The sequence below is a fragment of the Panthera pardus genome, unplaced genomic scaffold (assembly GCF_024362965.1).
Source record: "Panthera pardus isolate Hobbes unplaced genomic scaffold, ASM2436296v1 HiC_scaffold_13, whole genome shotgun sequence".
In the NCBI taxonomy this organism is placed as follows: Eukaryota; Metazoa; Chordata; class Mammalia; order Carnivora; family Felidae; genus Panthera; species Panthera pardus.
The window spans coordinates 155,528,093-155,555,379 of NW_026526688.1; the positions used below are offsets into that span (position 1 = coordinate 155,528,093).

The following is a 27,287-nucleotide window of genomic DNA, read 5'->3' on the forward strand; positions in this document are numbered from 1 at the left end:
TCAGAAGGCAAATTCAGCAGCCTCTGAGGATCATAATCAAGGAACGCATGTACATTCTCCCACAGAGCAGAATCCTAACTAATCTGGGGATTCCTTCTATTACCAGGTCAAGGTTTTATACAATGCCAGCTCAGTAGGAGTGCATTGTTTTAATGGACTATGATTGCTGAATTCCCTAGTATTCTCTTTGAAAGAAAAATAGACTTCTTTTTTGAGCAGTTTAGGTTTACAGAAAAAATTGAGCTAAAAGTATAGAGATTTCCTCTGTGTTCCTTCATCCCAAAGCCTTCCTCACCCCAGTTTGACCTATTATTAACCTCTTCCATTACTGTGGTACATTTGTTATAATTGATGAGCCAATATTAATACATTATTAACTAAATTTCATAGTGTGCATTAGGGCTTACTCTTTGTAATGTACATTCAGTGGGTTTCGACGAATATATAATGACTTGCAGACACCAGTTTAATATCACACAGAATAGTTTCTTTTTCACTGTCCTAAAAATTCCTGTGCTCCACCTATTCATGCCTCCCTTCTTTTTCAAACCTCCACCCACCCTGGCCCAGCCCTAGCCCCTGGTAACTAATCTTTTTACTGTCACCAGTTTTGCCTTTTCCAGAATGTCATATAGTTGTAGTCATATGGCATGTAGCATTTTCAGAATGGCTTTCTTTTTCACTTAGCAATCTGCATTTAAGATTTTTCCATGTCTTTTAATGGCTTGATGGCTCCTTTAAAAAAATTCCTGGATAATACTCCATTTATAGATGTACCAGTCTGTTTAGCCATTCACCTATTGAAGGTCATTTTGGTTGCTTCCAGGTTTTGGCAATTATGAATTATTCATACGCAGGTTTTTATGTGGACATACGTTTTCAGCTCATTTGGATAAACACCAAGGATCACGATTGCTGGGTCATGTGGTAAGAGTATGCTTACTTTTGTAAGAAACTGCCAAACTGTCTTCTAGAGTGGCTTTCCTACTTTGCATTCTTCCCAGTAATGAAGAGAGTTTCTGTTTCTCCATGTATTTTTTCTTTTTTAACACATATTTTTGTTGTGGTTATTCTGCTTCATGAATGTATATTGACTGGACTTGGGGAAGATAACCTTTATGATACTTCTCTGTGCTGCAAAACAAAATAACCCATTGAGCCCTGGTGGGGAAACTTCACATTCCAGAGATACTGGACTTTGGAGTGGATGCAGTGAGTTGTCTCCTTGGAGAAGAGAAAGAGTCTATTTTATCTGCATACAGATATTTGATGATCACAGAGGTAGACTGTGATGGAGAGGACTCTATGTCCCTCATAACCTACTCCCCCTTTTTCCATTGGGATAGAATTGCTGGGCACATGGCCAGCCAACAACACAATGTTTCCCAACTTTCCTTGCATTTAGGTGTAGTCATGAAACCATGCTCTTCACGTTGGTTCCAGCGTTCTATATGAGTAGGGATAATGTGTGTCACTGCTGATGCAAGCTATGAAAACTCCTAGACATGCCCCTGTATGCTCTTTCTCACTTTTCTTTGGGCTTGAATGGTGATAATCAAAGGTGACCAGAAGGACGTTGGAAACCATATGTTACAAATGACCAACCCTGTAAGTCTTGGTGCCTGAATAACAGCATTGAGAACTACCCTGATGACCTAAACTCTCTCCCCTTGGACTGTTATGTGAATGAATAATGAACTTCTATTATATGTGAGGTTCTATTTGTAACAATAGCTGTACCTTTTCTAAATAATACATCCCATAATGTAAAGTCCATTGTCCATTATTCTCATCTTGTCCTAAGCTCTAAGAGAGCTGCCTACCTTTTAAAAAATAATGGTCATGGACAGGGAGGTCACAATCTCACTCTAAATTGATTTCCTCAGTGTTGTTGATGGGGTGATAGGCAATGTAATACAGAAGTAAACAAACTGGCATCTAGTTGTTTCTTTACTACCTATGCCTACCTATATTTAAATGTCAGATTTTGTTAACTTGGGAAAACTTGTTAACTTTCAAACTTTAGTTTATTTATCTGAATAAGGGGGAATAATGATGCTTATTTTATAGGTTTGTTGTAGAAATTAATTAAAATAAATTGGGTAGAATATTTAGCATACAAATTTGGCACTTAGGTACTCAGGCAACATTAGCCATTAGCTAGATCTTAATTCTGTGAAGTTGGAGTTTATACCCACATTTAGTGGAGAGTCTGGTGTTTAAAATAAAATAAACAAAAAATGTTTCTGCTATCCTCGTAGCCCCTGGGTGAAATACCTTTCGACTTCAGTCAGAGTGAGAAAATGGGGAAGTATAAAAGACAAGGGTTTTGTTTGATTTCCTGGGGGAATAGCTAATTTCTCCAAATAAAGTAAAATAATAGCACCTCCCACTGGGCAGAGAGTTTGTAAAGAGAATTGCTGAACTTCTCCATAACCGAAAATCCAGCAGTCAGAGCAGATGCCAGAAACAGCAGTAAGGGGGTAACACAATGAATTGCAAACGTGTACAAAGAGTTCAGCAACTGGCAACCACTTGAAAACTGCAGTGAGCATGTGTTGCATGGAAGTTCTTGGCAGATTAAGTTCAGAAATCCAGCAGCAGCTGAAGCAGTGAAGACAATAAATAGCTTAAATTGGCAACCGACACTTTTAGCAAACACTTATATACACATAATGAAAACAATACATAAGACTGTGAAGGAGGGTGGGAAGGGGGATGGCTGGGATTCTGAAGGAGGTCACCAAGTCTAAATGTGTGGGTTAACTAGACTATGTATCACTGTCAAGGGTCCCCACGAACCCTGACAATGACACCAAAGAAGAAATAGAAGAGCAGAGAAGTCAAGTACAATAAATCAAGCCCTCCTTTCAAAAAGAGGATGGTGAAAAAAATTGGAGACAAGAGATTCTCCAGCTCACTAGATAAACAGGAATTGATGGTCAAATCCAAATGTAATATTCATATATATATATAGACACACACACACACACACACACACACACACACACACATATATATATATATATATATATATATATATATATATATATATATACATACACATTCTTCCCATGGTAAATTCATTTAAGTTATGATTAAGATATTCTCAATTAAGTTCCTCTTTGTTATAGTTCCCAATTCATAATTCTCACAGGGAACGATTCTACTTTAAAACAATGCAGCATTTTGGTCCTAACAAATGTCTGGCTGTTATAATAAAGTACAGTCAGTGATTAATTACATTGAGTTGAATCCATCACTTTCCAACCTTTGAAGAAAAAGGAGGAGATAGGCTTAAACAATCAAAGTTGAGTTTAAATTCTTCTCTGGTATCCTGCAAATCAAATGATGGTAGAGAATGACTGAAATTGAAGTGCAGAGAAAAATCTGTAGGTGAATAACTCAAAGAAGCAAGAATGCAATTCTTTTTAGAATATTATCTAACAAATGAAGCTTCCAGTCTGGGCAGGCTGACTGCTCACTCTACCTCACCTTGGCCACACAGTCCTTGCTTCTGAGCTCACTTTCTGTGCTCACACCATTTTTTTTTCCGTAATGGTTTTTTCGTAATGCAAAAACCTTGCTCCTTCCTCAGAGCCCAGATTAAATCTTCTGACCTTCTTTCCATTGTTGAACTTGTGTAGCATATAGTTCTTTGAACCACATAATTTAACACTTAATTTTATTTTATGCCCCTTTAATAATTCCATGTATGCAAAATCATATTTTGCCAATAAGAGGATATATTCTTTGAGTAAAGGGCACAGGTCTTTCAGGAACATGGCTGACATTTAATAAATATTTATTGATTGTTTAATATGCTTCCTAATGCACATAAGTTACTCTTAGGAAGTAATTATACAGTGGAAGACTCTGGCTGAAAAAAAATTGATGCAGAAGGATGTTGAGCTGAGAACTGGATAAAAACAAAGCTTACATTAATGGTAGCGAATGACATGATTAACACCTTTTCTGGCAGCCTTGCAGCTTGAATTTGATAAAGGAAAGTAATTTCTCCAAAGAACCAAAAGCTAAATTGAGTGATTGAATTTAACTCCATAGTGTAAGGCTGTGTTAGTAGATTTTTAAAAAGATGACATTTGAGTGTATTTTAAGTGCAATACATCAATCTGCCATTGAGCTAATGAACTTCAAGTTGAAAATCACTGAGGAGTTTGGTATAGATGACTCCTTCAAGTATCCTTGGGGAGGCAAGATGTGTAGGTAATTGAATGAAAATCTATCTTGACTGACCCCAATGACAACAATGTCCAACTCACATTACAAATCACCTGTAGTCTTTAATGGACTATTTTTTAATTGCTTTAAAACTGTTAATGGTAACTACAAGGGAGCAGAGTGTTTCTTATTTGTTTATTCCTCATCAATAAAATAAATTTCTAGTGTTTTTTTTCTTTATCCCTGGCAGTTCACAATTACCTTCAGTTGCTCTAGTTCACATTTCACTGGAGGAGAAAAAAAGCACATTTGGTTGTCTTTTATTTTGCTAATCTCTCTGTCTTTATGAATGCCTTGAGATTATGGGATCAGATTTGTTCAACCATAAAATGTGGGAATAAACGAGTAATTGGTGACTGTAAACTAATAAAAAGGAAAATAAAATGGAGAAACACCTTTTTCCTATGAGTTCTTGTAGGCCTGCATCCAACTTCACAGCCCAATTAAAATATGATTTTCTGTTTTTCTAAAGGGAGACATAAATGTTTACAGACTGTTACACAAATAATATATTATGAAGAAGTCATAAAATGAATATGTGTTTAAGTAATGGTAAAAATGCATGAAACTGAACATTAAAATATGTAGTAATATTAATAAAAACAGAGAACCAATAGCTAGAATATTTAAATTAGTGCTTGACCAAATGTGCTCTTTGAAGTACATCATCAGAATTACTTGGATGCTTAGAGTGCAGGTTCCGGGATCATACCCCAGATCTGATAAATCGGAATTTGTGAAGGTGAATTACAAAAATCTATTTTGTAAAATAGTGTCTCCAATGATTCTTATAGATGCAGGAACTAGAAAACTATGAAATGCACTTGACTTTTTAATTCTTGACTTTCAAAAATATGTCCAGAAAGATAAACATCACACTATTAATAGTGTCAACTCTGGACTACAATGTTGAAGGAGGGAAAACTCTTTTAATTATACATCTTTGCATTGCCTTTCCCCCAGATTTGGCATCCTTTAGTAATAAAGAGAGTACAAACAAGTGATGGTTTCTGATATTATTATGAGTTACATTTTGTCTGTGGATTCTCACCTCCAACTCATATCCTTTGCTTAAAAGTGGCATATTGGGAACATCTTGGTGTGGCTCAGGCTGCCATAACAAAATACTGTAGACTGAATGGCTTAAACAACAGGAAGTTATTTTCTCAACTGTTCTGGAGCATAGATGTTCCAAATTAAGTTCTGGCAGAGTCAGTTTCTGTTGAGAGGTCTCTTCCTGACTTGCAGACAGCCACTTTGCCCTCATGTTCTTTCCTCTAAGCCTGGGCAGAGAGAGAGAGAGGGAGAGAGAAAGAGAGAGAGATGGAGATGGAGAAAGGGAGAGAGGGAGAGAGAGAGAGAGAGAGAGAGAGAGAGAGAATGATAAAGCTTGTGATCTTTCTCCATCTCTTCTTAAAAGGACAATAATACTATCAGATCAGGGCCCAGTTTTTATGACCTCATTTAACCTTAATTACTTCTATACTTCAGGAGTACAGTACAGCCATGCTGGTGGTTAGAGCCTCAACATCTGAATTATGGGAGGGTTGGGGGTGGGGTGGTACACAAACAGTCAATCCATAAGAAGGATGATCTTATGTTCTGACTGAGCCATGGTGAGGGAAGAATTAAGTGATCTTTGTCAAAATCCTTGAAGATAAGTGAAGGATCAAAATGTAGAGACCAAATGACTAATGTGGTGCAAATGTGGTTAAGAATAATGAAATAGAACATAGATAAAGAAGTGGGAAGAACAGGATTAAATTGAGAAGAATCCAGGAAGATGACCACAATCAACAGTGGGCAATTCCTTTTAGAGGCTAACAATTTCATAGCTGAGTTTCCATTTAAGGACCCAAGACTCAAAGATGATCCTAAGTTTGTTAACTTCTTTTATGCTTTCAATTTGAAATTACAAGATGAAAACAATATTTAACTCATTTTTATTTTTAAAAAGGTACTGCTTAATTTAGTATGAATGCTATGAATCTGACATTGAAAGCCCAAGTTGTTTATTCTAAATATTGCTGAATAAAACCCAGTCCATTAACAAGAGAAATAGAAACAATATAACATAGAAATATCACTAGTATAAATCTGGAATGATCTTGATATATTCAGGGACATAAACTAAATGGCTAAACTTAGTTCATCTAGGAAAAAAGTCTCTAGTGGGAAAAATATAGAGAAAATAGACATCTTGAATTTTCTATTTTTTATCCTATCACTTTCTCTCTTCCTCTGGATGTAGGTTTATGTGATATGAAAGATCATGTTGACTCAGAACAAGGACAGGTTTTGTTACATATGTGGTGATGTCTGCCTCTCCCACTCCTGCTCAGCTGTGGACTTCTTTGCACTTTATGTGAAGATGCATCCTTGCTTAGTTCCTGAACTCATGTTGGCAAATAACAGGAACACATTTGTTATTTCCATCCCACCAATGTGACAGGGTCTAGAAATAGTTTTGATGTTATTCAATCAGGATCCGATATGCCTAAAATGAATTTATTGTATCTGGATGTTTACCCATCTATACTCTCCATATGGACCTCATCAGTTTGCTCAATTGTGCCTTCAGGTACTGGTAACTACTAATTTTCTCCAGGGGGTAACTTTTTTCAACTACTTACCTAAAAAGAAAATAACACTTTGATTTACTTGTGGTATTGCCATAGTATATGTCTTATTCCTGATATAGTTATTACCTGTTTCGTATCTTCTGAACGACTCCATAGCCTGATACCAGGATTTTGTTATACACCTGATTTCAAGTCATTCCTGCTTCTTTGAACTTTGACTCTGTGCCCTTACTTGTCTGGTTGGAGTTCCTCCATCTTCAGTGGCTATTAAAACAAACCATGGCGGGGCGCCTGGGTGGCTCAGTCAGTTGAGCATCTGACTTCAGCTCAGGTCATGATCTCAAGGTCTGTGAGTTCAAGCCCTGCGTCGGGCTCCATGCTGACAGCTCAGAGCCTGGAGCCTGGTTCAGATTCTGTGTCTCCCTCTCTCTCTGCTCCTCCCCCCACTCATGCTCTGTCTTTCTCTCTCTGTCAAAAGTAAATAAAATATTTTAAAAAAAATAAAAAAAAAAACATGGCCTCTTTGGGCACTATTCTTTATACAGTGTGCCCTCCTTCAGAGTCTTGCCCTAGAGAAATATCAATTGTTTTCAGTTACCTCTCTCGTATGGTCCTCGTTTCCTCCTCTTGTCCACTAGCCATGTTTCTTGTTCATCATGCTTGCTTTGAAGCCAAGCTCACTCAACGTTCAACTGAAAGAAAGTTTGAGTTATAGTTCACAGTGCTTGATAAAAGACATCTTGTTTCATAGAAAGAATATATATTTTTGAATCATAGACACACTGGTAGAATTGTCACCTCCAAGAATTTCCCAGGGCTTAGCAACCTCCCATCAGTGGTGGGATAAGATTGTTTGATATGAATTCAGGGGGAAAAAAAAAGGTTTCCTTAGGGAACCTAGCCATCAGAAAGTAACTTGCCCTACGGACTAGTGTGTTGGTGGAATGATGGACCTGGTGCCCACGGTTATTTCTATTTTTGAGAGGCCGACACAAACCTGGGTTTACTCCCTTCCTATGTGGCTTTTGCTATTTTACGTTATATAAGATATTTTGACAATGGAATATTTTATGCTCCAGCTTATTCTCCACTCTGCATTTTTCAATACATACCTGAAGTAAAAGAAACAAGTCATGAATGCAGTTTGTATGATTCTTTTATAATATTCCATCAGCAGTGTTGTAATGCCATTTTTCTTGGATACAAATGTAACAACAGCATTCCTACTTTACGTCTACCTACTATTTGACTGACAATCTCATGTTTTTACTAAATGATTCCCGGTAAGTTTACACAATCTTACATATTCAGCTTGAAACCATGCCCCTGGTAGCACCCCTTATTTGCGAAACCAATTATATCCTTATGTGCTTCTATGCACTTTCGAATGCAGCTTCCTGTTACTACAGTGTATCCATTTGTATGAAATCCATTCTTTTCTTCCTCTTCTTCTCCTTCTTCTGTCTTATTTATTCACCTTGCATACTTTGAGCTACTGTGTGGACCATGTTCCCTTTGCCTTTATCACAAAGAGCCACTTTCATTTCTCTGGACTTAGACTTTCTTTCCTTACTTTTCTTACTGTAACTGGTAGTTCAACGGCAGGCCTGTCTCGTTTACCTTAAGCTTGTTTCATAGAGCTTTTCAGCAGAAAACCTGAAAGAAGATTATTTAGGTACTTTATGTGTCAGTGCCTTATAAATTATAAAATACATTAATTTTATTTACAAGTGAAAAAAAAAAAAAGAGCCTCAGAGAGTTTAAGTGCTTTCTCCAAGGCCACATCAGTAGCAAATGATAAAATCAGATGTAAAGAAGGGTCCTCTGATTTTTAAGTCCAATAGATAAGTAGTATCTCATTGGCTCTTTTACTGGTATGAAAATAAAAAAGAAGAATTTGTAAGCACTCATTGACTTTATAACTAAGGTAGACCTTAGTTATATAGCTGCTGGATTCATTGAAGGGTAGTAGCAAAACCCCAAACTGTCATCCATAACTGTCTTCTTTGCTGAGGTCTTGATCTAATTAGAGTGTCCTCACCCTGTTAAAATATAGTTAGAGGGCATTTTATGAATTTTAGCTGAAGAAGAGAAAACGAGGTACTAATTATCTGATATAAACAGTATAACAGATTTTGTTGTTGTTGACACATAATTTGAAAGTTAAACCATTTCTAGAAAAGAGCAAGAGATATTTTAATGTGACATAAAGGGAACCCATCTGGGACAAGAATCTCTTCACTTATAAATCTAGAACTTAAAATCCAAACATTTGGATTTTACTATATCTTGTTTTTACTATAATTTTTATAAAACAAAGAACTACTGGGAAAATTAAAAAAAAAATATGACCTATTTGTATGTTTGATTATAGTACAAGTACAGATATGAGGTTCAGCCAACACTAGAATTTCAGGGGAACTAATTTGCTGAATATATATTTATTTTTGATTAAAAATACTGTTTATTAAACCAACATTTTAATGAAACTAAGTTACCAACTGGGCTTAGTTCTGGAAAAATTTTAAGGTGCTTAAAATTTTTTTTGAGGTTTATTTATTTTTCAGAAAGAGAGAGAGAGGGAGAGAGACAAAGAGTGTGAGCAGGTGAGGAGCAGAGAGAGACACAGAATCTGAAGCAGGCTCCAGGCTCTGAGCTGTCAGCATAGAGCCCGATGCGGGGCTCAAAACCACGAACTGTGAGATCCTGACCTGAGCCGGTCAGATGCCTAACCAAATGAGCCACCCAGGTGCCCTGGATTTTAAGGTTTTTAACTGCTTAGCTGTAGTATCCTGTTAGTGCAAGTTAAAAATAAAATAAACACGATATTATTGTCACTGGAGATTGTTATTATTATTTTAAAACTCTGTGTTTTTTAAAGTTTATTTATTTTGGGAGGGAGAGGGAGAGAGAGAAAGAGAGAGAGAGAGAGCGAGAGAGAGCGCTCTGGTGCAAGCGTGCACAAACAGGGGAGGGGCAGAGAGAGAGCCAGAGAGAGAGAAAATCCCAAGTACGCTTTGCGCTGTCAGCACGGAGTCCGAGGGGGGCTCCATCTCACTATCTATGAGATCATGACCTAAGCCAAAATCCAGAGTCAGATGCTGAACTGAGCCATCCAGGTGCCCCTGGAGATGATCATTACTGAAATTGCTTCATCTTCAGATAGGAAACATTGGAAAAATAATCTAATCTTCTTATTCTTTATTTTTGGCATCTAATTTGCCATGCACCACCTTTATATATAGATATTTCTTTCTGAAATTGCTATTACACATATTGTTTTCTCTTAGAAACCTTTCACTCGTATTCATTCTCTAATCACTTTAACTAGATCACAGCAATAATTTTCTGATGTCCTGCTTCCAGTCTCTCTTCTTTAAACCTGTCTTTCATACTGTTGTCAGTTTAAGCATGCTAACATGTCCCTTTCTTCTTGTCACTCGGTTAAAATAATCAATAATTTATAATGAGTTTAGGTATCTATAAAAAACCAGCTGGTAAGATGGGTGGGAAGTTCAGGTGAGAGAACTAGCAAAGAGATAATTAAGGGTTTTACAGAGTTAGAAGAGAATCAATATCAAAGAGGTGAGTTTAAAATTAGGAACTAGAAAATTAAACTGAGAGGGAATGGCTCTAGAATCGTGGCTTGCAAAATTTTCATCATGACTTGAAATGAGAAATACATTTCATATTTTGGCCAGGTATACACATGCATAATCACCCATCTACATGCCTGTGAGTGCACACACACACACACACACACACACACCATGAAACAAATGTCACCAAACATTAGTGTGATGCATCAGATGTTTTCAAGTCAATTCTCTTTTATTTTATTAAAAAACACCACAAATTTGTGGTGGTAACCCACTGAGTTCACTAGTGAGTCTTGACCTGCACTTTGAAAAATACTTCTACTGAAGAAAATAGCTGCAAGTGTTGAGCCATTAAGACCTGAGAGGAAAGAGTTTTAAGGAGTTTTAAGAATCTTAAGGAGATTCATATAGGGAGTCAAAGACAGCAGAAATATTAAGATAATGGTTAAAAGGCCTCAGTTGGATTTAACAATCATAAAATAATAATAAAGTGGTGCCTATTGAGTACTGATTTCCGTGGTCAGATGTGGAATAAAACCAGACTGGGAAGGGCTAAGAAACAACCAACTGAGGACAGTTGTGTCCCTAAAGAAATCTGAAAAAGGCATGGGGATATTGTTTACTTCCACTTTACTAAAAGAAGTAGATTCACACAGGATAAGAAGTTTACCACCCTTTCACAGGTAGTGGTACCAGAACCAGCATTCAAACCAAGCCAGCTCATACTCTGAAGCTTAAGATTTCCCCATCATGTCACAAGAGGGCATGGCTGATGAAGACCATGGTGGGATTGATGCTTTGCCTAATATTTTGTCCTCCATTAATCTTTCCCTGTTCATTTAGCCACATCTTCCTTTGGAGCATCTATTGAGGAGTATTTATTGTACTCATTAGGCACCTTTCAAATACTGTTTTTATCATGGTTGGTTTACATGTCTTATATGGCCCACTAGGTATTTAAGTTGAACCTCAGCAGAAATAATGTCCTATTCTTTAATTTTTTTGGTGATGGTGAATAATACCTTGCACTTAGAATATATTAGATAAACATTTTTGGGATAAGGAAAAACACTAGACGCTGTCCAGTCTTTGAAAAGACTGTTGCTTTAGGAATCAACATGTGTTGAACCTCACTAGGGTGATTGGTCACAAGCTATATGACTAATAAATAATATTAAACTCCTCACTATTCTTTCTAATTTTTTCAAGTATCTTGCAGACATGTAGTCTCTTTGGAAATCTTTTCAAAGCAGCATAATCTTTACGTTTTCTGTTTTGTTTCTGAAAGTACCTCTAACTCACCTTAGTTAAGTAGAAGCAGTAATTTTTTTCTTTTAATAAGCCAAATGATACACTAGTGTCCTGCTTTTCTACTGTCGCCATTCTTTCCTATCAATTGGAGAAATCTGTTCTAAAAACCTAACAACTCACCAAATGCCTCTTACATATATCCTGACAATTATAGCAATTTTTCATTGTGATTGTGAAAAATCTTGTGGTAAATAGATCTACTAAGCTTGAATCTTTTTTTTTTAGTATTGTGATTTACTTTAGTTAGTATTTCTATAGGAGCTACAAAATTTTATAGGCTAAATATATCTTAACACTTGAAGTTCCAAGTTAATTTGTCTGCAATTAAAACATTTCTTGTTCTATGGATTTTGTAAGCTAGCTCGATTAAGCCAAGTCAAGTTTAGTATGGCTTCTTAAATAAAGATCCAGTATATCTTTTACATTCTTAACTCTATTCCTAAGAAATTGCCTCTTTTTGAAAGCATGGAAAAAAAAACTATTAGAGAACATATTTTTGTTGAGTAGCAGCATATGTGAAGTGAGGGCACTATTTGGCTCTAAAACAATCCTTTCTCAGGAATTTTGTATCCTGTTGATATTGTACGTATTTCTCATCTTTGAATAAAAAGAGCAGATTTCTGCACTAACCAGAAAGGAGTCCATATGGCATTGTTCTGGATTCCCATTGTAAGTTGAAGGGGAAACTTCACCCTCCCTGGAGCCCTTGATGTTCTGCAAATGAAGGAGGAGGGTGTCCTCAAATTCCTTGCAGGAGGAATCCAGTTAGGTGGGTTGACTTCTAAATGGAATAAAAGGGAAAGTGATGGCATCTGCATCGGAAATTTGAAGAGAACCTGGGAGCAACTCCTGAAGTTACCATGAAAAACCTGGCTAATGTCAGTGGCATATCAGTCCAGGAATACTGGCCAGTGACTGTGCTAAAATTTGCTGCTGCTGCTGTTGCTGCTGTTGCTGGAGCCACTCCTGTTGCTGGCCACTTCGTTCCTGGAATCTTCACTAACCAGGTCCAGGCAGCTTTCTGGGATTGCAACTTCTGATAGTAGCTGACCCCAGGGCTGATACCAGGCTCCCACAGAGGTCTTAGGTTAACCTGCTTACCTTTGCTCTGTGTAACCCAGATTCTTCTTGGCACTATGCAGGCATTGCTGTCTCTTGCAAGAAAAAAAAAAAAAAAAAAAGGAGAGAAAAAAGACATACAGAGAGAGAGAGAAAGAGAGAAGGAGAGAGAAAAAGCTCATTTAGTGGGACTGATGTGGTGCATGCTGGTCCCGGAGTTTCTGCGCATGTACAGCGCCATCTCCCGTGAACACTTGCGGGAGCTCAGGCTCCAGCTCTCCTTCTACGGAGATCCTGAAAAGGTAGAAAAGGAAGAGCAGACCACTGCTGAAAAGACTGTGACCAAGGAGGAATTTTAGGGTGACTGGACTGCTCCAGCTCCCGAATTTACTGCTACTCAATCCGAGGTTGCAGATTCACCTGAAGGCGTGCAGTGCCCTCTGGGCCTATTCAGCAGTTCTTTGAGGACAATTGGAGCGCTGAGCAGGCGACTGAGATGGCCCTGAAGACCCCTCCGGGTAGGAACAGCCACTGCATTGTCTTAAGCTATTCTTTCGCAGACTCCTAAACACAAAATGGTAATAAGGTTGACGGAAAAGAGCAGTTAAGGGGCTCCTGGGTGGCTCAGTCAGTTAAGCATCTGACTTTTGGTTTTGGCTTAGCTCGTGATCTCACGGTTTGTGAAATGGAGCCTCCTCGTGTCAGGCTCTGCGCCGAGAGCTTGTGGAGCCCGCTTAGGATTCTCTCTCTTTCCCTCTGTCTGCCCCTCCCCGCTCGTGCTCTCTCCCTCTCAAAATAAATAAACACTTGAAATAATCATAATCATATTAATAATTATTACTCTGTCAATGATGATACCTTGACAACAAACCTGTGAAAGACTGTTGCCCCAACTATCACGAAATGCTGCCCCTTCCACTCTAGCAATGGTGTTGTTGTCCATGATGTACCTTCACTGTGGAGAAACAACAGAAACATTTCGGGGGTTTTCTTTGTTACGGATCTTGCAGTGAGGTGCATTCAGTGCAACAAAGTAAGACCTTGTGCACAGTTTCCCACAGTGGTACTTTTACAAATGGTGGTTAGGTGCTGAAATACCGTTAATATTATACTTAACTAAGTTCTAGGTAAAATATGCTTACGTGGGCTTGCTTGCCTAGAAGCATAATATTATTTTTTCCCAGGAAGAAAATGTGCAGTTTCTTCACAACTGCATTATATATATATATATATATATATATATATATATATATATATACACACACACATGTATATATAAAACAACAAAAAAACCCCACAAGTTTTCTGTCTGTTAACCAATACCCTGCATTTAAAATCCCTGCCTGGGGGCACCTGGGTGGCTCAGTCGGTTGGGCGGCCAACTTCGGCTCAGGTCAAGATCTCGCGGTCCGTGGGTTGGAGCCCGCGATGGCTCAGAGCCTGGAGCCTGCTTCTGATTCTGTGTCTCCCTCTCTCTCTGCCCCTCCCCCATTCATGCTCTGTCTCTCTCTGTCTCAAAAATAAATAAACGTTAAAAAAAAAAATTAAAAAAAAATAAATAAAATCCCTGTCTGTGCATGTAAAGATAGACACTCATGCACATAAGATGAGGCAGTGTGGGATAAGGGGACTAGCCCTTAATTGGGAGACTACTACCGAGATCAGGTGCTACTAGTGAATATCTGTGCGAGGAAATTGGACCAGATAATACCCAGACTTTTCAAGGTGGGGAGTTTTATGCTTCTATTTTGTTTGTTTACTAGAAGAAATCAGAAGTCACTTTTAACTCTTTTACAGAGTAAAAGTCTTAGGCTTCATGAAGAGCTGCTGTTGCAGACTGGTCAGTCTTCAAGACAACTGGTAGGCTGCAGTTCCTCAATAGATCACTTGCCTTCTATCTTCTTGCATTTAAAAAGCACCACCATCTTCATACCATGATCTCTGGGTACCAGGACTTTCAAGTGGATGAGTCTGGAATGTGTTTTTTTTTTTTTTTTTTTTTTTCTTATAGTGGAGCTTAGGCCCCTGATTTGCATTGGAAAACGTGGCTCTTAAGAATTGAATAATTAAGACTAAATGAAGAAGTTGAGCTATCATATCATTTGACAAACAGTTTTGAATATTTTCTGTGTGCCAGCTACACTATCTCTAACCTTGTGGAGTGTACATATTAATGCAGTAGGAAATAAAAAAAATAAAAATAATTCAAACATATAGTATGTAAGAAGGTGATAAGTGCTAGGAGATGACAACACAAAACAGCAAGATAAGGGGGTTAGGATTTGGGTGAGTGTCATAGTTTAAAGTGTTGGGGGGGGGGCAGATAATCCTTCCTAGGAAAGGTAAATTCTGAGTAAAGACTTGAAAAATGTGAGGGAAGTAGCACATGGATATCTGGAAAATTGTTCCAGGCAGAGAAAATAGCTGGCGCATAGGCCCAAGATGGGAGCATGTCTGGTGTTCTCTAGAAAGAACTTGGAAGCTGTTGTGTCTGAAGAGAGAAAACTGGACAACAATGGGAAATGTGGTCTTAGCCATATCACGTAGAGGTTCACTGGCTGCTGTTAAGAGTTTGATTTTTACTCGAAACAAAATGTTAATCATTAAGTTTTCCTCATCAGAAGGAAGACAAGATCTGATTTTCTTGTTATCATGCTTATCTTGGTGGCTGTGTTGAGAATAGACAGTTGAGGGCAAAGGATAAAGCAGAGAAAACAGGGAGCTGTTTCAATGATCCCCGTAAGAAATAATAGGGGCTTGGATTAACATGGTAAAGTAGAGGTGGTAAAAAGTGATCAAATTCTTGATATATTTTGAAGATAGAGCCTGTAGGGTTTCCTGACTGTCGTGCTGTTGTGTGATAGAAATGAAGAATGACTTTGGATTTTTTGGTCAAAGCAACACAAAGGATGGGAATCCGAAAGACTGGAATCCAGTTTGGAAAAAATTAAGTTCAGAATGTCAAGTAGGCAGTAAGAAATAGGACTTGGAATTCAGATTAATCTCTGGCATCAAGATACAAATTTTGGAATCATTGGCAAACAGAAGATATGGAAAGCCACAAGACTAGCTGTCAAACTCCAAAGGAATGAAGGTAGAGAAATAGACGACCAATGACTGAATCCTGGACCACTCCAATATTAAGAGGTTGAAAAATGATGAAAGATCAATTAAAAAGACCAAAAAGAAGCAATATATGATACCAGAGGAAAACCAAGAGAATCTGATGGAAATCAGAAGGATGAAAGTATAGTAGGAGGAAGGGGTTACCCAATTTTTCAAATTTATTTGGTAGATCAACTAACATCAGGACTTGGAATAGGCCAGTGGGCAAGCAGTATAGAAATAATTGGTTACTTTAATAAAAGCTAACAGACACATGAAAAAATGCTCAGCATCACTCATCATCAAGGAAATACAAATAAAAACCACAACGAGATACCACCTCACACCTGTCAGAATGGCTAAAATTAACAACTCAGGAAACAAAGGTGTTGGTGAGGTTGCAGAGAAAGGGGAACCTTCTTACGTCCTTGGGAATGCAAACTAGTGCAGCCACTCTGAAAACAGTATGGAGGTTCCTCAAAAAGTTATAAATAGAACTACCTTATGACCCAGCAATCATACTACTAGGTATTTATACAAAGGATACAAAAATATTGATTCCAAGGGACACATGCACCCCAATGTTTATAGCAGCACTATGAACAATAGTCAAATTATGGGAAGAGCCAAAATGTCTGATGAATGGATAAAGAAGATGTGATATATACAGTGGAATATTACTCAGCCACCAAAAAAATGAAACCTTGACATTTGCAATGATGTGGTTGGAGGTAGAGTGTATTATACTAAGTGAAATAAGTCAGAGAAAGACAAATATATGATTTCACTTATATGTGGAATTTAAGAAACAAAACAGATGAACATAGGGGAAGGGAAGGAAAAATAAACTAAGATAAAAACAGAGATGGAGGTAAACCATAGGAGACTCTTTACTATAGAGAACAAACAGGGTTGATGGAGGGATGGGGTTGCAGGGGATGGTCTAAATGGGTGATGGAACACCCATCACTTGTTGGGATGAGCACTGGGTGTTATATGTAAGAGATGAATCACTAAATTTTACTCCTGAAATCAATACTACACTATATGTTAACTAACTTGAATTTAAATAAAAACTTGGAAGAAATAAAACAGCAATGGAGGGGTTAAGTGGTTTAAGAGAGAATGGGAGGAAAGGAATTAGAGACCATTAACACAGACACTTTCAGGGAATTTTGGTGCCTAGTGGAGTAGCAAAACGGTTGAAATGGAGTAAAAACAATGTTTTTTGAAAGGGGAAAAACAGCATATCTACTTGTGCATGAGAAGGATCCAGTTGACAGGAGAATTTGATAATTTTGGATAGAGAAGAAGGAATTGCTAAAGTGTTGTGATTAGGTAGGTAAAAGAGATGAGCTAGGGTATGAGTGAGAGACTGACTTACATTAGGTGTGGAGGGACTAGATCTGGATCAGTGTTATGCAAATAGAAAGAGAATATGAGTCATACATGTAATTCACTTTTTTTCCAGTAGTCACATTTTAAAAAGTAAAAATAAACAGATGAACTAATATATTTGTTTATCTAATATAGTCAAAATATTATCAATTTAACATGTAATAACATAAAAATTATTAATGAGTAACTTATATTCTTTGTTTTATATAAGATCTTCAAAATCCTGTGTGTACTTTATATAGTGAACATTTTAATTTGGTCACTAAATTTTTATCAAAAATACTTGATTGTTATTTAGATTTCAAAAAATGTACTAAAAGCACATTTATATGTATATATATGTGCAAGTGTTCCAGACATAATTAAAATCACCAATAACTGAATTGAGTAATTTTAAATTTAAATTCATATTAAGTAAATTGAAGTAAGATTACTTAGTTTTTCAGTTATACTAGCTATATTTAAGTGCTCCATGGCCACAAGTGGCTAGTGGCAATATCAGACGGGCAGCTCTACAGTCACAGGCAGGTTGGTAGAGGACATTGAAACAAATGCTGGTTGATAATTAGACATGGTGAGCGGGTCTTAGGAATTTTCTTTTGAGTGTCCCAATTTTATTAGTGAAGTTGGAAGTAATATTTTCAGCCTGGGATGAATGCATTAGTCTGGACTACATTGGAAATAAAATCTAAGTTTGTTCAAGACCCTTACTAATGTTTTGGAAAATATAAGGAAAACCCAAAGGAGACAAACACCATCAGAAAGATGTTTCACTCTTAGGCCTAAAGCGGAAAGGGGAGAAAACAGTAGTAAGTGGAGGCACTGCCCTTCTGAAGCTATAGATTTGGAAGGATACAGCAAATGGTAGAACCACAGTCTATAGCAGAAAGTGAGCAGCAGGGAGATATTATGACCCCTTTCTTCGACACTTTGATATCCTGATGAAAACTGCCACTGGCAAACTCTGGGTAAATTTATAGGGTCAATTCCCAGAGGCCAGAGTAGTTAAGGATAGGGCATGTATCCTAGAGGTAGGAGCAGTTGAAGACACTGGCAGTTTTGGAGAGGAAGTGTAGGTTTAAGGAGAGACATATCATGAAGTAGTTATCTGGGAAAATGAGAGCATAAGTGAACTAGAAAAAGATAAAGACTATATCAGCATCTTAATGTTTTTCTCCCTCTCTTTTCAACAAATGTGTATTAAGTGCTTACTGCATAGAGTATGCACATTGAATTGTTCTAAGCCATGAGGACAGAGTATTAAAGAAGACAAAGCTCATCTTTATTCTACCAGTGAGGGACATGGGCAATAAATAACTGAACAAATAAAAGATAACTTTAGATAGTGATGCATTCCATTTAGACAATAAGTCTTTGGATTGGGATTGAGGCTACCCCAGATTGTCAGGAAGGACTTCTTTTTAGCAAGTTATATTTGAACTTGTATTTGGATAACGTGAAGGAAGCAGCCATGTGAAGATCTAGGGAAGAATATTCTTGACACATGAAGTGCAAAGGCCCCCAGACAGGAAAACTCTGATGTCTCGGTGAGAAAAGAATAAGAACAGTGTGGCTGGATGGTACTGAATTAAGTACATTGTTGTACCATGCAACAGGAGATTGGAGAGGTAAGATGGATTGTGAAGATCTTCCTGTTGTTGTTAAATGTGAACACTTCAAAGGTAGCTGTATGGAGGACAGACCAACAAGAAAGACTTGCAGAAGGCCAGATGAGAGTGACCAGGATGAGGGTGGTAGCAACTGAGATGCTCAGGCTCTGTTAGATTCATATCTGTTAGATATGGAATATATTTTTAAGTCGAGTTGACAGGACTTTCTAGCTTTGCTTCTTTCCCTCCCTCCCTTTTTTCCTTTCTTGCACAAATGCTGAATGGCAGGGTGCTAGTATTTGGGATCCTGAGATAATTATGGCAAATTTCCTTACCATCAGAAGGAACAAGGCAGAGGTGGGAAGGCGGGCAGAAGGGAGTGAGGGTGCCAGAGCAGGCTTGTAAATGAGGATATGTGCTTGATGGGAGATGCACTATGATACGTACACCCTAGATGAGAGAGTGAGAATTCCACTGGGGTGGACATCCAGGAGGTAGGGATCTGGAAACTTTTCAGAAAAGGTAAATGCTTGAGCTGAATTTTGAAAGACGAGTAGGTGTTTGTTTGGTAGGCAAACAAAGATGGAAAGAACACTCGTGGCAGAAGCAGCAGTGTATGCAAAAGCAAGGCAGTGTGCAATATCCTGGCATTTTTGAAGAGCTGCAAGGCATGCAGTATTGTATGAGTTGAGGTTGAGAAGAGTGGGTGGATGAGTGGGAGAAGAAAATGAGAAGCTTGATAAGAAGCAGCTGGAAAGGTAGGCTGGGACTTGGACACTGAATGTCTTATACAGTCTGATAAAGAGTTTGGGCTTTGTCCCTTAGCCAAATGAGAATCTTCAAAGGGATATATAAATAAGGAAACTCTCGATCTTTGATGTTTTAGAAATGGCAAAGTGTTAGCCATTAGTCAGCCACTAATCCATTCTCCATTAGTAAGAGGATAAGACAAGGGACAAGTAGATTTTTAAAAAAATTAGTAGCTTTATTTGCTTCAAAACAATGGTTACTAAATTAGTTCATAATTACTTATAACAATTCACAAAATCCATTTGTTATTTTCCCCAATAGTATATATATAATTATAATTAAAATAAAAACCTTATTTTTGTGTCCATGTGTGTTATTATTGTATGGAAAATGTCCAATTCCTTTTATAAGTTTTAGAAACTTTGTGAAGCTGCATGTTGGGACCTGCCAGCCAGATCGTCCCTTGGGTCCCTTTGACGTCCTGTGAGCTTGTAACTAGAACCAGCAGGTAGCTCTCTGCTCCCTTTGCTGATGTTAGAGAGTGGCCCAGTTAAAATAGTTCATATTATCAACTACAACCTTAGTAAGTTAGTTCTCAATGAGCTGAATGTGCTTAGAAGTTGCAGCAACCAAACTTCACTCATGGTTGGCAGGGTTTAGGTATGAGTCATATGAACACCACATAGAGATATCTGTATTGTTTAATGATGCCATCATTGAAAATGAGAGAGAAAATTGGCTCAAGGTTAGTTTATCCTTTGGAAGGCCAACAGCATTATACTGTTTCTGCAACTACTGTCTTATATTTGTGTAGAATTTCCTAGCTTGCGAGTTACCCTCACAAATATGCAGTAAACCCCATATTAAGCAAAACGTCCATAAGGTAGTTATTTTCTCTCATCATCTGTGTTTTTGTGACACCAGGTTCTTTCTACTTTCGTGAATATCAAGTGACAGTACAAGACCAATGCAAACATTGGTCCTAGAACATAGACAATCTGACACCATTAAACCATAATGTTTAAAATTATCATAAGCTGGACAAGGCCAATGTGAAAAGTGGAATACAGCAGAACATCTGAACACCTGCCTTGTTTAAAGTTCAGCTGGGACAATTTCAGGAGAGTTGAAAATGCAGATGGACTTCTGAGTTGCACAATCTTAAACCACAAGATACGGCTCTAGATAACTTAGAAGTAAGTGCAACTGGAAAATTGGCCAATGGATGTCAGGATTGGATCAGTTCTATTGGTAGGAAAAAAAACAACCTTGAGTCTAGAAGGCAGCTTCCCCAGGCCTAGTGGAGACATTCATCAAAATAGGATTGATCATACTTGTCCACAGAATGGAAAGGGCTGTTAATTCAATATTATTTTCTTCCATCTTTCTCCTGCACAAAGACTTTGGTTCTTTAAGACCCAGGACAAATGCCATCATTTCCATAAGGCTCAGTTCAATCTAACAAGAAGAAATAATTTCTCCTTTCTCGTGATAGGCTCTTCTAAACGTTAAGTGAATACAGTGGTGTCATCTTGAAAAAGATAAACATCCCTGCTCAGATTTTTTTCTTACTTTATATTCATATCCATGCAGGGCACTGAAATCTGAAGATGGACTTCCTAATTTGAAATATATTAAACTTTTACTTTATCTCTTTCTGGTTCCATTTCAGTTCCGTTTCTTCTTTTAAATTTCCCCTTTTTCCTCAGCACTGTCATCAGACAGCTATCATATTCAGATGCTTTAGTGAAGATTTTTATTTCCATTTGCATTCTCTGGTCAATTTCGAGATGGGTGTCTGTTTGCTGTGATTAGTATGGAAAGGAAGCAGCTGTGAGTAGGGAGGCGCTGGCAATGAGGATTTTTGCTTTTCATTTTTTTGCCATTGGTAGAAATTGTCTAAATAACAGGTGTCTATCATCATAAGTGTGAGGACATGTTATTTTTATCACTGTGAGGGCCAGATCCAGCCTCTAGGTACTCATTTGAACTCAGAGAGGAGTCAGCTGTACCAAGTCCCTGAGAATAGATTTCACCTGTAAGATTCTGGGCTTTGACCTTCAATTGCTTCCATATGTAGGACTTCCACTCCTTAAGCATTTCTACACACCTTTGCCACAAACCTCATGAATATAAACATACCATTCATTGGCTATGACATAATACGAAACGTTTCTTCACAATGAAAACAGACTATTGGCATTTAACACCTACAATTATACGTAGCAGATAACGTACCTTCAGTCATTCTGTAAAACTGAAACCCTTTTTTGCTGTCCTCCCACCCAGCCATGAAAATGTCTGATGATAGTTTGAAAACATTTCACATTCCACAGATATATTTGAAGCACTTTTATGCTGGTGGCAACATACCATTAGCAACATACAAGATCCTAAAACCTTTTCTTATTAATTATTTTAATATAAAGTGACTAATTATGTGGAATGGGAAATCCTAATGCATGAATGCACAGGAAAGCACAGAACTGTGCCCCATGCACAACTCTGCTCTGCACACTCAGAGTTCAGATGGCATAGCAAATTACTCTCCTTCCAATCATTTAGGTCATCAGAACCCACTTGCTGTGAGTACATAGCCTTTTAATTTAGCAGTGCAGCCTCTCTACCTAAAACAGCATGAGCCAAGCAAAGTATAAGACAAACACAATGTGCTGATTGCTGTAGTCCCTTTGACATGTTTTGCTGAGCCATGAAATAAAAAGGGGAAAGGAATATGACTGCTAGGTGCTATTGGTAAGTAGAGAGATATATCTCCAAAGTGATGTAATGATGATTCCCAACTTATTGAAGATAGAATGGATAGATACATATTTTACAATTTCTGGTAGCTAATTCCAGGAGAAATTATGTTTTTCATTTAGCTTTTAAATTACTTGCTGCCGATGGCACATTTTTTTCATCTGTGTATAACCACCTTTTATTCTTAGTGCTGTGCTCACGGTAGGCATTTAATAAATGTTTTACTCGATTTGAAAGTGTTATCTACAAATTAGTTCTCCAGCTAATTCTATGTCTTCTATTTTTAGTAATTACTGAGGGCACAGATTGGTATCTTTTGTATTAGATTTGTAAGTCTTACCAAAGTGCTTTGCACACAGTAGGCACTTAACAAATATTTTTGAATAGAATTTTATCATATTAAAATGAAAGGAATCTTGTTTCCAATAGTATTAGTTTAACAAGTGACTTTAATATGAGTTAGTTTTTAATTATTTTTTACCTTTGTCACAAGTATGAGTAAGTGCCATTGCTTGACTGGGATTTAGAGTTAAATCTGATTCCTTTCTCTGCCTTGTCACACAACCCAATATAAAACAAATTCTGTTTGCTGTACTGCTAAAATATAGCCTGAATTTTTCTCCATCCCAATTACTACCACCCTAGTCTGAGCCACCTAGACACTCTCTTTAAGAACTGCAACAGCCTCAGGGCGCCTGGGTGGCTCAGTCAGTTAAGCGTCAGACTTCTGTTCAGGTCATGATCTCAACGTTAGTTAGTTCGAGCCCCACCTCAGGCTGTCTGCTGTTGGCTCAGAGCCTGCCTGCTTTGCATCCTCTGTCTCCCTCTCTCTTTGCCCCTTGTGTGCTGTCACTATCTCTCTCTCAAAAATAAATAAACATTAAAAAAAAAAAAAGAACTGCTACAGTCTCCCAGTAGCCCCTGTTTCTATACTCCTGTCCCCCTGCAATCTCTCACACAGCAATGAAACCATCTCTTAAAAAAAAGTAATTTCACTCTCCAGCTTAACACTCTTCACCGGCTTCTGCTTTAACTTAGAATTAAACCGGAGTTCTTTAACAGGCCTAAAAAGCATTCCATTGTTTGGCGCAAACCCCTTTCTCTCTGATTGCTTTTTTTTCTCGCCACTTCAGTCATTACACCATGGCTACATCAGTCTACGTTCTAGTCTTCAGATCTCCTAAGTTTGTTCCTTTTTGAGGGTCCTGGAGTTTGCTCTTCCTTGTGCATGGACTGCTTCTCCTTCAGATCTTTGCATAGCTAGATCCATGGCAAAATTCGGGTTTCACCTCAAAGATCACCTCCTCTAAGTGGCCTTTACTTCCCTCCTATATGAAGTGCTATCATATCATGTGCTCACTGTCCTGTCACTGTGTTTTATTTTATTCATAGCACCCATTCTCATCTGATAGTCATTATTGTGTTTCATTGTCTTTCCCTTTCAAGTAGAATTTAGAAGTCATAAAAGCAAAGACTTTGTCTTATTTATACTGGTACATAAAAATATTAATAAACAATTTGTGGAAGAATGAATGTGCATATCTAGAAGGCAGATTTTGAGTTTAGTAGAAAATGTGATGAAAGCACACTATTTGTGATGATTTGCTTTAAATAGAACTCCCTGTAAAAGATCATGGATTTAAAAGACTTATTCCTCAGCTGTTTTCTTTTGATGTGTTGGGAATCATCATATTGATTAAAACTTTCAAAATATAGTTCTGAAGACTTTTATATATGCTGAGATAAATAGGGACAATTCAAGAGATGTGGCTTTGAGTTTCAATATATACAGTCCTATTTTCTGGTATAGAAAAAAGGAATGAGTGAGACCAACCACTTTCTAATATGTTTTAATGTTTTAAAATATTTTAGTGAATGACTTGACTTTCAAACAGGAGAATATATGAATACATATACATACATACTGACATATGGGTGTATACATATATAGTTTGCTCGTAATACCTAACATAGGGTTGTTAGTTTGCACAGTACCTGCAGAGTGCACTCTGAATTTAAATTATCCTTATTAACTTAAAGAACTGGTCAGAAACAAATAGATTGAAATTCAGTGAGAAAAAGTACAGAGCAATATGTCTTGAGATTAAATGAATAATGGGTTTTTGTACCCATTTAATTACCTAAAGCTATTGTAAAATATTATGTGCCAGATTTATGTATTATGGTAGACAGTTGCATGCATAATGTGGTTTTGGTTTAAATATTTTTATAGAGTAAGAAAATAGTAAAATATCTTGTTTTACAGGACAAGAAAATATACTACAGGCCAGTAGTATATTATACTACTATGCTATATGTATATATACTACACTACTAAGGGAAATACTGTATCTCCCCATCCCAATATATCTCTGAACTACGTGCCATATTGTTTGAAATTGCACCATTGCGGAGTCACATTACATTGAGTTTAAGTCTTATTGTTCCAAGCTGTCCTTTGAAAACACAACTACATTCTTTTTCCAAAGCTGTTATCAGAGCTCTGGGATCCTGACTGCAAATTTTGAGGATGGTAGAAAGAGAGTCAGAGAGCCAGATGATATTGCAATGTAAGGTAGGGCCAGGGTGGTTGGCCATAGGGTGGTGGCAATGTTGACTGATAACTTACCAAAGGGGTGGGCATCACTGCAATGGAAAAGGGTGTGGAAAAGACTGGTCAGCAGCTGCTGCAGCCAAATTCACTTACCTTGCAGTTGTGCCCTAGGCAGGCCCTGTCATCACACTCCTTTTGGTGCTAAGCCCAGATCTGTAGGGACTGATTAATGCTGATTACCTTATGGCTCTTACATTTTATGATCCTACTATCATGTATCCCACTATCATGTTCCTTTTCTTAACTACAGTCCTACACTGGTGTCCCATTGTCATCTTATCTGCTATGATTCCTGATCCTTCTCCTCTATACTCATACATCTGGTCCTATCCCACTTTGTAATTGGGCAGCCTTTTTATCGGAGGCACCAGAATTTCTTCTCTTTTATATATTTTTTAAATGAAAAGACCTGAATATATGTTCTGTCAGTATAAGCTCTGCTTATAATAAATTGAACTGCCAACCTGAATGAAACATACATTCATGTAAGAACTTAAAGATCAGAAGTGGGCAGTAATATATTCAACCAGCTTTTGAGTACTGGGAATTGGCATCACGGACAAAAGAGATTACAGAAAAAAACAAAAAACAAAAAACAATGGATGCAGGAATAAACAGTGAGAAGCAACAGACAGACCATGTAAGCTATATGATAAGAGAAGCCCAAGCAGGTGGTGAGTGAAGAAAGGGCAAGAGACCTTGCTTACTTCCCTGTACCTCCCATTTAAAAACAAAGGCCAGAACCCAAGAAATAAAAACATTAAAAGGGAGAGAGATAAATGTAAAACCTTACTTAGAAAAAAGTGAATTTAATATGCAGAAGTAAACTCCTCTCTGGTTTCATTACTTCCATTCTACCAACTCCACATTATTTATTTCTACCAAATTAATCTTCCTAAATCACAACTATAATTATGTGTCTCACATGCTTAAAGCAGACATGCGCGCGCACACACACACACACACACACACACACACACAATCATTTTGCTAAATAATCTCCTTTCCTGGCTTTCAGTATCCTTTACTTTGTCACTCCATTGGATGGTCCTGGTCTAAATGACAAAACTTCTCTACTTGCTCTTCTCAGATTGTTAACAGACTGTGAATTCATCATGTAGAAACTCCTTCATATTCATCATTGTAGGGCCAGTAATAAGCCCAATGTCTGGCCCATAATAGAATAAGCATACTCAGTCCTTTATTGCTTTTGAGCTTTTGCTCCTTCAATTCTCTGTTGGGAAAGCTTTCTCCAACTTATCTATAGAGAACATAATTACATCAACATTTCCAGAACAATTTCAGTTACTTTTTCATGATTCCACCCAAGTAAATGTATCCATTTTCTTTAATCATTTCTGTATCACTTAAAAATATTTTTAGTTTTGGGGCGCCTGGGTGACTCAGTCAGTTGAGCATCTGATTTCGGTGCAGGTCATGATCTCAGGGCTCATGGGTTCAAGCCCTGAGCCGGGTTTTGTGCTGACATCTCAGAGCCTGGAGCCTGCTTTGGATTCTGTGTCTCCCTCTCTCTCTGTCCTTCCTCTGCTCATGCTCTGTCTCTCTCTCCTTCAAAAATAAATGAACATTAAAAAATTATTTTGAAATATTTTTAGTATGTACTTCCATATTTTATCTTATGTTATAGTTTTCTGTATTACTGTCCTTCTTCCTAGAGGACTGTAAAAATTTTGAAAGATAAAGTCTGTTTCTTACTTTTGCCATCTCATATAGTTCTTTGTACAGACAAATGTGCTCAATATTCTTAAAATGAACCAATGAGTTGACCAATAAAGAAATAGGGAAAAGAGGCTCTCAGTTAAAATAAAATGCTGAGTTATGAACCCACTCTGAGTTTTAAAAAATTGCACTTGTTTTTCTCTCAACCAGTTTCATACTTCTAAAGAGATAAATACGTTTCTGAGAACTCTGCTGTTTATTTGTACAGAATTAGGAATTTAGGATGATTGTCATATCTTCCAAAATAAAAGACTGTGATTCATCCTTAGCTGTCTTCCTGGAATAAAATACCCTTCCTATTAAAGATAAAACAATGTAAAACTATCACTCTTGAATTGAGACAAAAAGTTAACTTAAAAAGAGACGGGAGAAGTGCTACTCAGATTATTCCATGTGAAAATATATTTCAGAATGTTTTGTAAACTTATGGAATACTATGTAATTTGATAAAAAGATCTAGAACCTCTAACATTTAACTATAGCTCAGGAGCATTAACATGGATTGTCAAAAATATGC

General features: G+C 37.4%; 1 long non-coding RNA gene across 2 annotated transcripts; it reads right to left on the bottom strand.

The window, feature by feature from the left end:
• Window positions 1-5,385: 5,385 nt before the first annotated feature.
• Window positions 5,386-12,808, bottom strand: LOC109275470 (uncharacterized). 2 transcript variants are annotated; one of them, XR_002084183.2, is made up of 3 exons: window positions 12,365-12,805; window positions 7,423-7,516; window positions 5,386-5,519 (listed from the first exon to the last, which is right to left on the bottom strand). It is a non-coding gene; the product is annotated as an uncharacterized LOC109275470 (long non-coding RNA). The 2 variants fall into 2 exon arrangements; XR_008421486.1 differs by lacking the exon at window positions 5,386-5,519 and having other exon boundaries at window positions 12,365-12,808.
• Between the last annotated feature and the right edge of the window lie 14,479 nt (window positions 12,809-27,287).